Consider the following 19009-nt stretch of genomic DNA (forward strand, 5'->3'; position numbering starts at 1 on the left):
TCGTGGTGGAGGTGACTGAAACTGCTTCCTTGCCAACTGCGATGTATGCAGACTCAGTGAGCAAAGGGTGGCCCAAGTGTCCCTCAGTCTGTGCAGCCTTGCATCAGTCTGCTCTGTGAAGAGACCATTCCCATCAAAGGGAAAATCCTGGATCAAGGTCTGCATCTCCTGGGACAGGCCAGCGGTCTGAAGCCAGGAGCTGCAACTCATGACCACCGCAGACGCGACCACCCTAGTTGCCGAATCGGCCATGTCCCACACCAGTTGGAGGGAGCACCTTGCAGCCGTTGTACCATCCTCCACCAGGGCCCTGAATTCCTGGGCCAAGTCCTGGGACAATGAGTCCTTGGACTTATATACGGAGTTGAAGTTGTACCTGCCCAAGACAGCCTGCTGATTGGCCACCCGGAACGGAAGGCTGGCCATTGAATAAATCTTTCTCGCAAACAGTTCCAGCCTCTTGGCCTCTCTATTCTTGGGTGTCAAACTGGGACAGACAGGGGCAAACTTCTCATTGGCCAGTGAGATGACCAGCGAGCCTGGAGGAGGGTGTGTATACAAATATTCAAACCCCTTGGCCGGGACGGTGAGAGGGAAGGAAGAAGAAGTTTGCCAAATGGATTTTACTATTTTTAGGACCCCATAGTGTACTGGTAGAGCAACATGGGCAGGGTAAACACCGAAAGCACATTGACCAGGGCGTCCACCTGTTTGGCCATCTCCTCCACTTCCAGGCCCAAGTTCGTAGCCACATTATAAAGCAGGGCCTGATGTTCTTTGAAATCGTCTGGTGGGCTGGCGCAGGAGGGACCCATCACCGCCTCATCTGGGGATGAGGATGACGACTAGGTCACTGGGGGAGGCCCCCAGGGGGAAGAGGGTTTCGGGGTGGGCACTTGCTCCTCTGAGTGCATCACACGCATGGAGCTCAGTGCTGCCGGAGCCATTTGTTGCTGCTCTGAGGCGGCAGCCGAGGAATGGCCTGACTGAGGCATCAGCATCACAGGCATGCCCCAAGCGCTCCAGTAGGGCCATTGCACCAGCCAATGGCATTACTGCCACGACAGGATTGCGGAGGTCAACGCAGTCTCAGGTGCCCACTTATATCGGTGGTGTTGCAGTAAAGGACTGAATTCCCTTTCTAAACCGGAGGAAGCACCTTCTGGTGACCGTAGAGGGGCTGTCTTAGCTTGCGTCTCACGGCTAACCATTGCCATGGAAGACCAGTGCCTCAAGTAGGAGGATCAATGCTGGGCCAGGGGCGGGCGGGAAAATCAGTACTGCGACAGAAACGCTCCCACAGCGGGGATCTGCGCCAAGGAGACAGCTGGCGGGAGGATGATCATTGCCAGCGATATGGTGACGGGCGTCTTCCTCTAGGCAATCCACGTTCAGAGGGTGGAGATCATGAGCATGGTGCTGGTGATGTAGGATGTCCCACAGAAGACAGAGACCTGGGGTGTGGAGATGGAGAGCGCTGTCTCATCTCTGGAGACGTCATTTGCCTGCCTTCTGGGGGGTCTCTATGGCTGGCTTGCCCTCACCAGGAGCCTTTGCCATGAACCTGCAATACATGTGGTGCCAGCGGCACTGGAAAAGGCCTCTGCTCTCTGGGCACCGGGAGAGCCTGGGAAGGCATTGGCACTGCCACCAGTCTGGGTCCCCTACTGCTCCCCGGAGTCGGGGAGGCATCCCCATGTAGCTCCGGTGGGGCTGTCAGCCCAAACTGGGTCTTTTGCCCTTCTTGCTCGGTGCTGGAGAGTCACTTTTCTTCCACTTCTACTTAGGCACTGGTGACCGGGAGCAGTTCCGGGTGGAGCCCGGTGCTGGGAGTGTGCTGAGGCCAAGGTGCTAAGGGCAAAGTGGCTGGGAAGGCTCGGACACTGGGCAGAGAGCAGCCTCCACGAGGAGAGCCCCTCAAACGGATGTCTTGTTCTCTCAGTTCTGGGATGAAAGTTCTTACAGATGCGACGCTTCTCCTTCACGTATGATTCCCCCAAGCATTTGAGACAGTTGCTACAGGAGTCACTAACAGGCATAAGCCTGTTACATCAGAGCAGAGCTTAAAAACCAGAGACCCAGGCATGCCCCACTCAGACTCTAACTACAAACTACTTATTAACTAACTACTCTAAACAAACTATTTACAAAAAGCCTTAAGGCTCCAAGACTGAAGTAGAAGAACCACTAGCCCTTGTGAGGCAAGGGAAAGACACTCCGACTAACCACCACAGGCAGTAAGAAGGAACCGAGAGGGCATAGGGCCTCAATAGGGCACTACAGCTGAGCCTACAGATACTGCTAAGGCCAAAATCTCCAACGGTCGTACACGTGGGTGCGCACACACCCTAGAATGGAATTGACACAAGCAAGCACTCAAAGAACCACCACAGCATACCCTACAGAAACCAGGCCCAGAAACCAAAAGGCACAGAAGAACTCATATTAAATTTATCATGGATTTTAAGCCAGTCTCATTATTTTGGGCTGATTTCTGGTTTTTGAACATTTGGGATTGTAAATAATGCATTTCTTATCCAAAGTAGAGTTCTAGAATCTATTCATTATAGTAGACTCTTAGATGGTACTAACAAGAATGCAGTCTCCAGACACTCATCTCCCATGGTACTGACAGAGCTGTGCAAAAAGGAAAGCTGCATTATGCCTGGCTTATGTAAGTGCTACAAGCCTGTCACTGTCCTAGTGCTTAGTTTATATGTATAACTACCAACTTGTTAGGTCCTCTCTGGAGGCATGATTCTGGTCTCAGTCATGCTGAGGTAACAATGAAGTAACTGCACTGAAATTGATATGTACAACAGTGTAAGTCAGGAGTAACAGATTAGAGTCCAGTGCTTGATAAATTATGAGGTAGTTAGCGGTGTCAACTGCTGGGGCGGGGGGGGAAAGAGAACCATCAGAGACTGTTTTGGGATGAGTTTGGTGGAGAGCAGAAAAGAACAGCATGCAATATGGAAGGCCAGTTTCACCACGACATATGCAGGCACAACTCCATTGTAGTCAATCAAGTTGCACTCCTGCAGTGAACATAGGTCAGAAAGTACAAGAGCAAATAGTTTGCTAATAATTTAAACAAAAAACATAGCAAAAAAAAATAAAAGCAAATTAACCTCTTCTTGGGAGAGAAAACAGTTTTCCTCCCAGCTACTTTGTGGGCTAGCAAATCAAATTAAATTAATAGGCTTAAAAGCAGCTGTACAAAATTCATTCAAACATGGATAAGTTCCCTAACATCCATAAAAGTGTGTTAGCTACATTCAACTTTTGTTCAGTCTGGTTTTCTTTTCGGATGGATATTTGCCATCAAGTTAACACCTTAAGAACTCAATCTTTAAAAACACGATTATAATTGTATAGTTCATATTCATCGTTGGTTTTTGCTGGTTATCGGTTTACAAAAATATGTTGGGAGGCAGCAAAAGGTAAAGCTGGATTTAGGCCTTTTCAAATCCTTCTTTTGTTCACCTTTAGTTTATCTGCAGTTCCACTAAAACCAAAAGCCCACACCACAGAGCAAAGTGATATTTCGGTGACATCTAGAAAGGCATTTCAAATCATCTCCTACAAATCCTCCAGCCTGCTCTGGCTGACAAAGGCGCTAGACAACATGCTGTCAGGAAGCTATCTATCAATAAAATCAGAAAACCACGCTGTTCGCTCTCCTGATTTCTCAAGTAAAAATAATGCACAAGTGCACTCCATTGCTGTCAAATCAGCAGCACTACTCATATCTCCCAAAAACAGATGCCATTGGCTTTCTGACTCATTTGACTAAGTGACTACTGTTTCTTCTTCTTCCTATCAATATGATAGGCAAAGAGTTCTCTGACAACATTTGCCTGTGGCACTGCAAAATAGCACTTTACATGTTCAGGACACTGTACACATATGATCTAATTAATCCTCCAACCATCCCTTGGAAGCAGATAAATAATGATCCCTGTTTTCATAGCTGGAGGAACAGACAGATTAAGTGATTTTCCCAAGGCCACATAGCAAGTGATTGGTAGAGCTGGGCTTAGAGCTTAGGACTTATTTACTCTCCAGTCTCTGCTCCCTCCTATAGACCACGTTTCCTGCCAGTATTGTGATCTCAGCACCAGCATACAACTCACCTCTTGAGCCATGGCTGAGAAACATGCAGCACAAGATAGGAGGGAAGTGTGTGGCACTAAGTCACCTTTTCACAGTTCCCAGAACACAACCCAATCTGTGGCTTCACTATGCCGGCCCAGTGTTCAGGCACCTTGAGTGCCGTAACACATAACAAGGGAAGCACCCCATGTTACACAGGTTATCAAGTGTTCCTAGTAGCTATAAACATTTGCTATATAAGGGCCCAATCCTTCCCCCACTGAAATCAATAGCAAAGCTCCCATTTCCTTAATGGGAGCAGGCTATTCTATGAAGTTTCAATTGGATACAAAAGTTCTTCACTGTGTGTCCTAAATTGTTTTGTAGTGTTGCTGTGTGCTGTTCGAGTGGTTGTGCTCTGCCCCAGAAGTAGGTGCATTTTAGGGGTAGGTGATGCCATGCCTGTACATTATTTATAATTTGTTAGGTGCTTTAGGATCCTTCAGGATCAGAGTTGCTACATGGAAGGTAAGATTGTTAGGATATTAATTCACAGGATAAACAACTAATAAAACATACCAAATGGCTTCATCTTTAAAAGTTAATCATTTCAGCAGCAGATAAGGGTAGGGTTTGTGCAATATGGCCCCTTTCCCAGAGGCAAATTCTGGGCCATCCCATCTGTCACCCCAAATGTTAAGTTCTTGAAAAGCTACCATGAAAGGGTATTAATGAAAGAAGAGACTATTATGGATTTAGTTTAGATTAAGAATTGAAGGTGAAAGAATGACTACGGGGAGGGAATATACTGAGAATCATTCATATTTAATTAGATCCAAATCAAGTACATCTCCTTAAAAAGCTCTTAAACTTGGCTGGACCCTCTCTCTGATTTGGGCCCATCCAAAGATACTGTGTTTTGCTTATAGCATGACTCACACCCTAGCTTTACTTCATGCCAAGGCAAAAGTGATAGACTCAAGACTACAAAGAAAAGGAAGTGGGACCGATTTTAAGTCATGCCAAGGGTAGCAACCCAACTGTGGGGAGCAGTGTTTTATTATATATTTGTACATTACCTAGCACAATGGGGCCCTGATCCTGAATGGAACCTCTAGGTACTAGTGATATGCAAATAAACAAAAATGTTGTGCCTATAATGACTAGTTAGGGGACTAATTTGGGGGGAGGGACTGTAGGACATGTGCTGTAGGACATGGTGTGGGTGATTCTGAGCTCACGCCAACGTATAGTGTTGTGGCATTATGTTGCTGGATTAGTCATCTTCTGGAAGAGACACAAACAAATCTTAACTATTTTTGGTCTTTAAAGAACTCATGACACTTTTTCAAGATTGTGTGTTTCTCCAGTGCTCTGGCAGAGTGCATTCTGCTGATTGAAGTGAAGTGATTGCAAGCTTTTTGGGGCAGAAACTCTTGTCTTTTCATTCTGTCTTGGTACACCACTTCACACAATGGGGACCTGCTCTGTGACTGGGGCTCCTAGGCCCAACATGAATATACTTTAATACAATAAAACACTGATTCTTCAGGGTGATATCAGCACAGTGTCAGATATTTGTACTACAAGGAAGCATTAACATAACATAAAGGGGATGAACAGATATGAAACATGATACTGCATGTCAGGTGTCTTCAAGCACTGGAGAAAGACCTGAGGTATAGTGGTTTTTTGGTTACACCTTTTGTGACAGGTAGTTAATGAGCCCTGGATGATGCCAGATAGACATGGGCGAAACCTTGATGAGTGCACCTATACTGAGTTATATATATATAGTATCTCTTATAGCAGATACATGCTTAGGTAAAACCTCTCTCAGCCAGATTCCTCCTTCAGTAATATATATTGAACAACAATAGATTAGTGTCTTTGCCTATGAAATGTCATTTGACAACCAAACTAGCAGGTGGGACTTTCCATTTTACCTTTCGTTTGCCTTCTGAGCTATGAGGGGAATGCAACCCTAGATTTCACAGTATTTTCCGAAGTGACAAGCAGCTGCAGTCAGTGCTGAACAGCTGCAGTTTTAGCTCAGTGTAAGAACGAGCTAAGCAGATGCCAATGTGTTCTGTGTAATCAACATCTGATGAGATCTATGTCCCTTCTCTGAGAGGCTGTACAATAGCGATTCCTGTTATGACAAGAAAATGGAATCCATGTTAGTAGAAGGAGGAGGGGGGGAAATTGATTGTTAAAGCCTGAAAAGTGAAATGCTCACCTAGTGAATAGGTTCCAAGTAAATTCATAGCTAAAAAAGCTCCTGTAATGTGAATCCTTACAGATGATTTGAGCATCTGCCTTATTTTTTGGCATAGACATTTGTTATTGCCAACTTATTGTGGAGGGAGTCAGTGGTCCCACTAACAGATTTGAACTGTATACAATGTGTTTCGAGAGTCCCAAGTGTCTAAGGACTGTTGTGGTTTGGTTTTGTTTCTAAACTTATTCCAGGTCTTGTTGCAGGGAAAGGGAAATGCATCTTGCTAATGAGGGAGAAAATGGCTACAACGGACACACGTAGGTAAAGGGTACAATGCATTACTTCTGCCATCTGGAGGCCTTTCATAAAAGTGTCACCAAGTGATTTAATCTTCTCCAGGACTGTCAGAACCAGTTAAACACAAACTTAACTTCTAAAACCATTGCTTTCCCTCCTCCCTCAACTCATGAAGCAGCACAATGTGAGACACAGATAACCTTTTAACACAAAGCTCTGATTGCTTGTTATAGCCAAAATTTTCTCTATTATAGACCTGTCAAATTCTCCTCCATTCCCTCCTCTCCCCCGAATCACAAGGGATAAAGGTAAAGACACTTTATTGTAACTCTTGCTCTTTTCTGGAGGCTTTAGCTGTTTGACATTGGAATAATGGGCAGTTGGGGGGGGGGGGGGGAAGCAGGGAGACCTTCCAAAAATCAATACAAAAGCAAAAGCTGATTTGCAGAAGCTGAGCTTGCGTGTTATTCTTTGCTACAGCCATGATTTAGATTTACATGTTTCTCTTAGCATTAGCACTGATGCATGACTGCAACATTATTGCTCTTTTAAATTGGCAAAATTAATATACTCACTATGGCAACTCAGTGTTGCCTATGAATGAAGATTTATATGTCCACTGATTTTTCCCCCTGCTAGTTTAAGTAGGAAAGGTTTCAGGATTCTTAGTACTGGGATGGGATTATAGACTCTAGCTCATTGATTACAAAGAGGGAGCAGTGACTTTTCAAGACTTCTACAATCTCTCTGCAAAGGATGGAACTGTTAAAACTAGAGATACTGTGGTGTGAGGTTTGGATCCAAATCTGGATTATTTTGGGGTGCTCAGATCCATGCTTTTATAGCCATTACATTCAGAAGCTGATATGTATTTCTCTCAATTGCAATGGTGTTTGGCTCTAGCATTTTGGCTCATTATAAAAATCTCTAAGAAATATCTACTTCATAAGGGTACTGTGAGGCATAATTCATTAATTAAAGCACTTTGTCTCCCTTGGTTGAAAGACCGGCCCCTAGCACAAGGTATTTTAATCATAATAAAGAAGTCACAGGAAGAAAGTTCACCTTTCAACCCATGCTGATGACACTACCCACTTGCCTGTGCATCTGTCTTGAAATAAAGATTGTGATTTTTGTGTCCATGCCAGACAGCATGCTATCTGGATCCATAGTCTGTAAATGGCTAAGCAATATAAGCTACATACAGTGAAGCTATCAAAGTAGCTGGAGCTACTGAACCTCATGTAAATACATTATTGATTTTTCTTCCTCCAGATGGTGCAATTCAGAAAAATTGTTTTTAAATTATGCCTTGCAGAGATGCTAAGAAGTGCTGCTAATAACAGGCATATTTCAGGTGAACACTGACCTCCTTTTCCTCCCCATCAAGCTAAAACATCACAAGTACTGCACGTATTTTATATAAATTACCTGCAGTGTATGCATTTAAACTGGAGGCAACTGTTTAATTGGAACTAGTTAACTCTTGCCCACCGCTCATTTGTGCTTCCAATGGCATTCAAAGATGGCTACAGAAAACACCTCTGATGATTTGTAAAAAAAACACAGCAATTATAGCGCTATTTTATTTCTCAAAAGAAAAACTAACTAAATGCTAGGGCTGCATTTCAACAACATACCTGACATATGAAATATTAACTTCATTGGCAGACCGGACACATTTCTCCTTTAAAATTATTTTCTCAATTTCACTGAGCAATCTGGAAAAAAAAAAACCACTAGCTCAGAGCAGAAAGCAAGCTCCCTATGACAGCCCTCTGGGGCAGATGTTGTCACACAATGCATAGCAAAAGCCCCATAATGTGCTAGAGGGGTGCCTGGAGCACCGTTTCCATTCTCACTACTACAGCATGCAGCACAAAGTGTCAGCAGTATTGTTCTAGTGGGTCCTTATTTAGGAATTACCCATTTAATTTCCTATTGCCAGAGCTAGATTCTCATCTGACCAGTGCAAACCTGGTATAACTCCATTAACTTGAGTAGAGGTATACTGTAATCTTACCCAACTGTAACCAAGATCTGAATCTGACCCCAGTTTCTGCTCTGAGTGGACAGGAATTTGCCTTTTTTGGTACTAACTTCACTTTGGATAAATTCAGCCCAGAATATTCTGTTGCTGTTGGCACAGTCAATGGTTTGATCGGCTCATTACCCACTGAAATTAATGGAGACTCCCCCACTGATTTCAGTAGCTGCTGAACAGGCCCTTAATCACCACCTTCCTCAGAGAAACAGAGACAATGTAGAAATGGCACGGGAGCTACTTCTGAATTATAAGGTCAGGCCTAATGATAAGCTAATACTACTTTACTATAATTGTAAGTAAACACTTTTTGTGCAGCACTTTATCCCAGATTACAGACATTGGGCCTAGTCCTGCTTTCATTTTCCATTGACCAGAAGGAAATTCTAAGAAATTAAAGGCTTTGCTCAATTGCCAAAAGCAAAAATGAGCACTATTGCCATTTTACATATTGGTCAAAGTTACGTTCAGTTAATATGATGTTTCCACATCAATACAAAGAAGACACGTCAGCCAAAGTCCTTTCCCCAGCGAGCTTCCGGTAGGGCTGGTTGAAATTTTTCCATCAAAACTAGTGTCTTGATGGGGAAAACAGGGTTTTGGCCAAGTGAAATTTTTACTTGAAAAATCAGTTTCCTGTGCAAAAATATTTTTGTTTACAGCGCCAATCTTCAAATGACACTGCAGTGCTTGATGCCCCCAATCTCTATGGGCTGGGTTTGCCATCCAGACAACACCATGACACACCATGGCTGAAGACATCTATGATGTATTGCAGCAGCCATGCAAGAAGGAAGCCAGTCCATAGAAAGAATGTGGGAATGAGCACAGCACCATTTCTGAATATATATTTGTCGTCAGAAGTCTAAAACTTTTCCATGAAAATGAAATCATTTTCCAAACAGCTCTAGCTTCCAGTCTGAGGAAGACACAGTGACATGGTAATGAGAGAAGTGGGGCAAAAAGTATGGCCATGGGAAAGCATTTTCTTTTATCAATGAATTACTATGGTTAAGGTGTCTTGTTCTGAAATATTATAATTAAAGCAGGATTTAAAAAAAGTGATCAAGAATCAAAATGAGAAGACTGTAGCCAAGAGAACCTACAAATCAAGGAATCCCACAACTGGCTCTATAATGTACATGGCCACTAGGAACTTCATAGCAACCGCAAAGATAGAACTCAGATCCTACTCCAAAAAAAGAAACAAAAATAAAACACCCACAACACAGGTGGGACAACTATTTCAGGTAAAAGGGAAATCGCTGTTAGTGAGATACAGCATATGACACACAGTTCAGCAGTTCTGATTCCCTTCAACAGAGGGCAACGGTACACAAACTGAAACAATTAAACAAAGCTCAGCCTCTAGCATCTGCCAGTTCTTCATAATCTGCTCTGTAAAATGCTTTAGGATCCTGCAGTAGGAGAGGCACTAAATAAATGTAATTTTATTACCACTATTATATAAAGATGACACTGATTTTTAAAACCATTTTTTTCAAAGCAATACCACTTCGATGCTTTATTAATTTTCTTATGTTATTTGGTAGAATAATGGAACTATGTAAATTTGACTGACAATCAAAATAAACTTAAGGCCTCTCTCAATGAAACCTTAATAAATGTCACATCCAATATGTGAATGCTCCAAGCCACTGTTATCCGGTATAATTTATCATTATTCTAGCTTAGTGAATGCTGTCAGCACTACTAAATATATCTCAGCCTTATGACCAACATTTTCTCCTTCTTTCATAAATAATATTCAGGATTAGTCTTTAGACTGGAGTGATCACATAGTTCTTGAGTTTTTTAGTTTCTTCCCTGATGGGAACTGATGACTTGAGTAATTTTCTTAATTATCCCTAATTTTTTTATTATTATTCTGAGAATAAATTGGTTAAGAATATTCCACTTTATGAAAAAGAACAGTGGATGGCTCGGGTAATTGATAATGACATCTGAAGCATTTCATCTCAACCCCACTGATCTTAATATGACCCATCTACTGAGCTAATAAATGATGCTCATAGACAGCTGTGTTATTAGGAAGCCAGTCATGTAGACAACTCTCCATTGTTACACATTTATTTCTTAGGAGTCTATCACAGATGACTTTTGCCATCCATAAATCTTTTCCCCGTACATTCAGTTAAGCCTATGAAATACCCAGGGAAGGTGAACAGTTCTCTATGGATGGCCTTCACACTGCAATCGCAATGATGAAATTCTACAAAGAGGTTTCTACATAGAAATTCTACACAGCAATTGCTGGCACACACTTATGGCCTGGGAAAGCCACTTTCTAGAGTCAACAAGGAAGGAGGGGGAGGAAATCATACCGCTCATAAACATAAGAGAGTGTCTTAATACCCAGTAGGCGGTATGCAGAAGTTGTAGACAACTTGCTCATTTTGATCCTGGGACAGTTTCCCCATCAGAAAGTTTAAAGTTTTTATAAGTAGAAAGTTCTCAAAGTGCCAAGTAATTGACTTTTGGCCATGGTATTTATCTTTATTATTCCCTGTAGATTTGTCTTGTGGTGAATAATAACAATTTAACTCTGGATTAATTAAAAACAGCAGCAGCAGATTTTGGATGAGAAAATACCAAATGATCTGTGAAGAGAATAATATATGAGACCATTCCTTCTTTCGGTGACTGATAGGACCCCTGTTAAGTGGAATGAAGTGACTGCTATATTTTCCATTTTTTCAGATGAGCTCAGAATTCAAGATCCAAATACACTAAAGTGCATCCCTATCATTGAACATCCTCATATAAACCACTTGTCTCAAGTAGTCCAACTATACCTGCCTTGCAGCACAACAAACTTGGGCTTCAATTCCAAAATTCTCTCCTGATTTGATGAAGTCCCTTCACTGAAAGTGCCCTTTCTGCAGATCCCTCTGCATCTCCCCAATATTATGCGGCTTAGAAGCAGAATATCTCAAACATCAGCTACTTGTCCTTCAGGTAGGGTGACCAGACAGCAAGTGTGAAAAATCAGGATGGGAGTTGGGGGTAATAGGCACTTATATGAGAAAAAGCCCCAAATATCGGTATTGTCCCTATAAAATCAGGACATCTGGTAACCCTATTTTCAGGCCACTTACAAGATCCTTCATGACCTATCCCCACCCTCTCTCTCATTCACTATCAAAACGTCAATGCCCACCTCTGATTGGCCTATGATGCCAGCCTCCATCACCCACTTGCTAAATCCTCAAATATGCACTGTCATGCTGTCTCCCCTGAAGCCTCTCATGCTTGTGAGGTACCACCCCTTGCAAACATCCACATCACCATTTCATTATCCTCCTTAAAGCTCTCCCTTGCCATAACGCCTACAAAAAATGACAATGGTGAGGCTGCTTGGGTACGGAGACCACAGCCTAACATGCTGACTCATTGTTTCCTTGTACTCCTCTGTATCTCTCTTACCCTATACTGAGATTGAAAGCTTTTTGTGGCAGGTACTGTCTTTTTGTTCTGCATTTGTACAGCACTTATCACAATGGGTGCAGGTCCATGGTCAAGGCTCCTGTGGCCCATGATAATACAACCTCACCACCTGTTTCATTTTTATAAAATAAAAATGAAGCTAATGGACCCAAAATAATAAGCATTTAAATTTTTGGCACCCCAGCTCTTCCTGTATTTTAAAAAAATTCTCTAAGTTTTTATACAATAAAGAGTTTTCCAGATATTTGGACCTCACCACATACTGGCAGCATGTTATATATACACACTGTCAGAGGGAAAGAGTTTATGCTACAAGTAAAAAGAACTTGTTCACCTTTACCATGAGTACACAGACCCTCACTGCTCCCTCATCTGAGCTCGGTGTTTTTAGGTGGACCAGAGAAACAGTTTTTTCCATATAGCGCCACCGTTCCCACCCTAACTGGCTCCTCTTCACCTTAATCCCTCACTGTGCACATGGCAAGTCTGAGGATTTTGGCAAGGGTTTGTGAAAACCCTTTGGGGTCCCCCGAAACTTAACTGCTTTATGTTATATAAGAAGATATTCAGAGACCTTAAATCTGATCAGATACAATGAAAGAGATCTGTCCCCAAGTATTCTCAGCTAGATCTGAAATCTGATCAGCCAAAATCATGGAGACATTAATACAGCTGAGCACATATTGATACAGAATACACTAATTAATTTAGCCTCTTTGTTTGTGTGTTGTCCACACAGAATGACTTTTATTCATTATTTCAGCATTGTTTGTGAATAATCCTTGATCAATAACTGCTTTGAGCAGTTTGTGACAAATATTCAATATCCAGCATTTGAGCTATGTTGTTTAGTGTGGATCGAACAGCTGGGTCACCTGGTATTATTTCTTTATTGTAATCAGATAGGAGTAACATGTAGAGTCAGCTTTCTACTGCAAATATTTGTGTTTGGGGTCAAAATTCACTTTGTGAATATTTATTAAAATGAGCTGTTTCTATATGAACTTTCCTGCTATAAACTCAGAGACTGAATACAGCATGGAAACCCACAGGTGAAGTGAATCCCCCTCACTCCACCACAAACCAAACATTAACAGAAAGCTCTTTGAGGTACTCAGCTGTGTTCACCACCATACTAACTCTCCCCACCCCCTACACACACTTTTTCCCCCTCCTCTTCTTTTGAGAGACAGTAGCAACAAAGATCACAAATCCTGTGAAATTAAATTTCAGTCTCTTTACAGAGCTATCCCGGGGAGCCATGTATTTGTATTGCTGCTCAATGGGGTTTTAAATAATGCAGTTATAGAACCAAGTGCCAAGATACTGTAGATTCTTAAGTACAGTATATTTTTTTAAATGGAGATTTTTATTATGACTATAGAAAGTCAGGTTGATTTATAGCGCAATCAGATTAAAAGAAAATAAATGGTTTATAATAGCAAATCATTAATATATTTCGAGAATAAAAAAGATGAAACAAGAATATTTGGGGAGTAAAAGCCTTGACTCTCAACAAAGTGTGCCAAATGACATAGCTGTGCTGAGTGGTATGCACACAGTGTTTTGTGTACCTTTCTGGGTAGAACAAGAAAAGCATTTATCTATCCAGCCCTCATGTCCATTTCAGTTCAATCATAATATATGCAGAGAGTCTGTATCCACATTGTACTTTGAGAGATCGCAGACAAGATAAATAATGATACAAAAAGGTATCGCATTACACTAGATGCTTCGTCCAGCAAAAAGTAGTCAATTTAAAATGTACACACTCCTTTGAAACAACATCTACAGTGACTGGAGGACGACAGTCAGTAAATCAGTTCTGTAATCCCCCAACAAATATTATGAAGAGTGAATTTGTATAGCTATTTTTATCTTTCCATATTCAAATGTTATCTTATTTTTAAAGGACTATATAGAGAAATATGGAAGATACAGCTCTCTAACAAATGATTTTCTGGGATTGGAGATTATGTGCTAAATTTATAAAGTAATTCAGATAAAAATGTAGTTTAGGAATGCTGATAACTGTAAATTACATGTGGAGGGCAGGTGCTATGGTGTGTGACCTCAATGTGCAAGATTATTCTTCTAGTCCTTACCCAAAGCAAGCCATCTCCCAAGACATAAGCAAGCCATCTCCCATTGTTTCAATTCACCAAACAGACTAAGCACTAAAAATATATATTGTAGGGAGGGAATCCAGGGCTGGCAGATGAATTGACTAGATGGCCTAGTAATAGGTCTTTTCTTACATTCTACGATTTTTAATACTAACCCATATATCATACTTAAGACATGATTTATATATTTTTCCATTGGTTTTTGAAGTGAAGAGACCCCTCTGGAAATCTAAATACTGCATCACATTATTGAAAATCTTAAATTCTTTGCTACTCCCTTCTGTACTTCTTTGTCATCCTCCCCCCTCCCCAATATCCTGAATAAAAATAATAGATTCTTGCTTAAAGTAGTCACTCAAGAAGCAAAAGATTTACTCATCCATAAACAGAAAGGTAAGAGGAGGTGAAATAGTCACCCTATCCTGATATCTTGCTTCCCAGAGTGACAGTCATAAGTATTCCCTAAATGGGACCAAGGAGAGCCCGTACCCTAAGTCACAGAAAGGACCACATTTCCTGCCCTGGATCTGTGTGTAGAGTTTCTACAGATGTAAACAACCAGTTTGAACAAGGTGAAGGTAAAGAGAAAAACCTGATGCATTTAGGCTTAATCCTTTCAAGTCTGTCTGGGCTTCAGTACCTCACCGATTTTGTCCTTAGTTGATGGTGTTGTTCAGCAATAATTTATTACACACAGCTTGCCGCCCTAAAAAAAAAAAAAAAATCTACCCAGGTTGATTTCAGCTGGCATTAGTTTACAAACAAGTGCTAGTTGCAAAAGCAAGAGTTTACGTGCAAATCTAACTACTTTGCATCTCTCTCTCTCTCATTAACTCCCGCAAACAAGGAGTTGCACTCTCATTTTTATTCAGGTTACCAAAAAAAGGAGGCTTTAACACTCATGGAACAAGCCAAACTGCTCATGTCACTGAACCTCCACAAACACTGCTCATGATATTTTAAATGCAGAATGAAATCATAAAAGGCATTTTGTAATTTTAGTGAGCAAGTACAAGCTGGTTATGTTATGACCACCAATGCTATAACAATAAAACATTATGTAGACAGCAAGTGACACTGTATTAGGTTTAATTTATCAGAAATTCTGGCAGCAGTTTTGCACATGTAACAAAAACATTCTTCAGGAAGTAGTGATGTGGATACCCACATTTTTGGGGACTGGTAAACCCTTAAGACGTGAACCCAAAATACCAGGGAGCTGTAAAATGACCTCTTTTACCATTCAGGGGAAGAAGCCTTGAGAGATCATGTTCAATTATACATTTGCTTTTAACGCTATGCCACTCCACTCTCCTACCACCAATATCTCTGCACAACACACACTTTCATTAACTACTACGCCTCCCAGCATATTTAGGAGATCGCTATCCTTTCCTCACCAGGCTGCAAGTTTTTGCAGGTAAACCCCTTCCAGATGGGAAACAAAATTATAGGGCCCTTGAAAATGTCAAGCATCAGAACTAACATATTGACTCCTGGGGATCTAGAATTAAAGATAAATCTCTGATGACAGGGGTGACAGCACTTTCAGTAAATCTGTGTCTTTAGGGGAAAGACTGTTAGACAAATAAATGCCATTATATGGTATCTCAGATTATTTCCTTCTCCAAGACTTGTTTGTTATCTAGAATCAGAATAGAACCACAGCTGCAGAGTCTTCCTCTACATAAACCAACAAAAAAAATGTCTAGGCCTCTCTCTACTTAGATTCCTCTACTTCCCTGTGTAAAATATTAATATAGTTCTCATGGAAAAGTACTACTGAAAACACAGGAAGTTAAAGGTTTTTTTTACATATCCATGTAACATGGGTACTAACACTCTTATTATCCATTATTTACAGCAGGCAGTGCCCAAAATGTTGTAAGGATCTCACAAACATAAGACAATTGATCACTACCATAAAGACCTTACCCTCAATAAAACAGAAACATATTGTGACAAAGTTCCTCCTCTACCTTGGTGGGTCCTGCGCTTATTGGCAGATTTGCTCACCTCAAAGAGATCTTCCCCTCTGGTGGAATCCACAGTCCGGGTCAACTCCTCCTGTGTCTGATCAGGAGTTGGGAGGTTTGGGGAGAACCCAGGCCCGCCCTCTACTCCAGGTTCCAGCCCGGGGGACTGCAGCTGTCTATAGTGCCTCCTGTAACAGCTGCTTGATAGCTACAACTCCCGGGGCTACCTCCCCATTGCCTCCTCCAAACACCTCCTTTATCCTCACCACAGGACCTTCCTCCTGGTGTCTGATAATGCTTGTACTCCTCAGTCTTTCAGCAGCTCACTCTCAGCTCCTTGTACCTCTTGCTTCCAGCTCCTCATACATGCATCACAAACTGAAGTGAGCTCCTTTTTAAAACCAGGTGCCCTAATTAGCCTGCCTTGATTGGCTGCAGGTGTTCTAATCAGCCTGTCTGCCTTAATTGGTTCTAGCAGGTTCCTGATTACTCTAGTGCAGCCCCTGCTCTGGTCACTCAGGTAACAGAAAACTACTCATCCAGTGACCAGTATATTTGCCCTCTACCAGGCTCCTGTACCCCACTGGTCTGGGTCTGTCACAATATCTAAAGTGTTACGGAAAGGAATACCACATACAAGCAAAATGTTACATTTTGGGGGGTTGGTATGTTTTTAATTATGAAGAACAGATGTCTAGTTAGAAGGGCAATGGCTGGGAATAAATATAAAAAACAAAAGAAAAAAAAGTAAGAGGATCATTCAGAGACAGGTGAGGAGAGGAAGCCAAGGAATACAGAGACTGGGGAAGGGAAGTTAGCAGTGGAAGCAGAGAGTTGGGGAAAAGTCAATCAGCAGACAAAATAAAAACTAAACCAGTGTTCAGATTGTTCTAATGCAGAATGCTGATGTCTCTGGCTTCCATGTCATCTAAAAATATGGATGCAAGGTGCTGCAGCTGGATCTCACTCCCTGTAGTAGCTGTTGCTTGGCCTGGAAAATCTCCAGGAACTGAGGTTTTCTCTTTCAATGGGAACTTCTGCTCCACCGGTACTAGCTCATGTAGCTAGGGGAAGAAAGGGTTTTGTGGTCTGGTGCCCCTTAAGGGAAAGTGTCCCCAGATGATGGAGACCCCCAGAAGGCCTCATCCTCTGCCTAATACAGCACCGAAGTAAGATCGCCCTATGGATATTCCTCAGCTGTGTAACTGCCGGATCATTTATATGGGCCAAAGGACAGTTCAGTCTCCAAACCCATTCACCCAGTGTCCCTTCAGGTGAGATCACCACTTGGCATCAACCAACACTCTGGTGGTGGCTTTTGAATTGGAGGCACTTCTCACTAGAACGGCATAAGACCCACTGTAATGGGGAAGGGGAGCACTCTAGTGGCTGGTGCGTGCAGCACTGCAGTCATTTTCTCACTCCTGGCACCCACTACAAGCTGCCAGCTGACCTTGGTGGATCTTCAACAGCTTGGTCCTTCAGCCAAGTCATAAAGCCCAAATAAACACCTTTGGGGTAGCTAAAGTCAAACTGAACTGCCTACCTGCTTTCACCACCTTCTTCAGCCCCAGCTCTGGGCCCTTTAAATTCAGCCCTTTACTCAAGCTTCCAAATGAGCCATATCCCCTTCTTGGGGTTTAAACTGTTTAGCCAGTGGTTGCTGGGGGAACCTGGGCCTTCCCACTCACTATTCCAAGTTCCAATCCAGGGACCCTATAAACATTTCTGCTATTTTCCTGGGCCTCTTCTCATCTGGCCCCTTTAATCCTGAAGTAATGGGTGAAGGTAAAGTGCTCGGGTCCTCTCTCTTCCAAATTAAGCAAATGCAGACTGAATAAAACTCTAGTTACCCCTTGAGCTCCTTTATCAAGAGAGGAGCACCATTTCTTGCCCTTCAGCCAGGAACTGAACTGCCAAAACCCTGCAGCACCTTTTATCTGAGCCTTCTGGGCTCTAATTGGCTGCTTCCATGAGGTCTGTAGGACCCATCTGCACTGTTCCTTTCCTGGGGTGCAGCAGGACTGCATGTCCCCCATAGGGAGCCGCAGAGGCTATGTACATTCTGTTACACACAAACACACACACTTCAGCAAGGCCAAACAGACATCATAATGGTAATTACCTTTAGTAATTTCTTACGTAGGCCAGATCTGAGCCTGTTGGGACATACTTAAAAAATGAAGGTCTCCATTGCTTCCTAGCCCTCCCACCACACTGACTTCTTCAAATCCCATTCACTACAACAGCTGGAAAAGTTTTGCAGTTTTTATTTAAGTGAGAGAGGTTTTGAGCAAAATAATTCATTTAACAAATTTCCACTCAGCCCCACAAGTCAGCAGCCCAAGAGTCTACTTTGTTCCTACATTCCACCGAGAAACTGAGAAATATCTAGGAGTTGTGAAAAAAAACTTAAACTAAACTACACTCCCCTTAGATACAGACATCAACCAAAACTTTTCAAACTAGCATTTTAAAAACATCCTTTGTTTTGGGGTAAGGAGTGGAATAGGTGCAACTCCAGGCCTTTGACTAAAAGATATACATTTCTTGTCTTTCAATGACAGCCTGAAGACAGTTCTTTCTTTCCAGGCTTAGCATCTCAACTTCATGTTCTTTTGCAATCTGTTTCTCATTGGCCAGCAACCAGAAGCAGTTTCCTTTTGGAAAACAATGGGGTTTACATTTGTTCCTTCTTTTTCCCTTTACATATTGAAGGTCTAACTCCCTTGTACCTCTTCCAGCTGCATTGCCACCAGTGCTGCTCCACTGGTAGGAGCAA

The 19009-nt window shown here is 42.2% G+C and overlaps 1 long non-coding RNA gene across 2 annotated transcripts in view; it reads left to right on the top strand.

Annotated features, from left to right (window-relative positions):
- LOC120369696 overlaps positions 1-19009 on the top strand; it is a 40455-nt gene that overhangs the window by 20655 nt on the left and 791 nt on the right. The window contains exon 3 of one of the 2 annotated variants that reach the window (XR_005583345.1): positions 3493-3576. The exons of the other annotated variant lie outside the window; for it this stretch is intronic. This is a non-coding gene — a long non-coding RNA (uncharacterized LOC120369696). Of the gene's footprint in view, positions 1-3492; positions 3577-19009 lie in introns of those variants that run through there. 2 annotated transcript variants of the gene reach the window in all.

Source organism: Mauremys reevesii, linkage group 8 (genome assembly GCF_016161935.1).
Source record: "Mauremys reevesii isolate NIE-2019 linkage group 8, ASM1616193v1, whole genome shotgun sequence".
Classification (NCBI taxonomy): domain Eukaryota; kingdom Metazoa; phylum Chordata; order Testudines; family Geoemydidae; genus Mauremys; species Mauremys reevesii.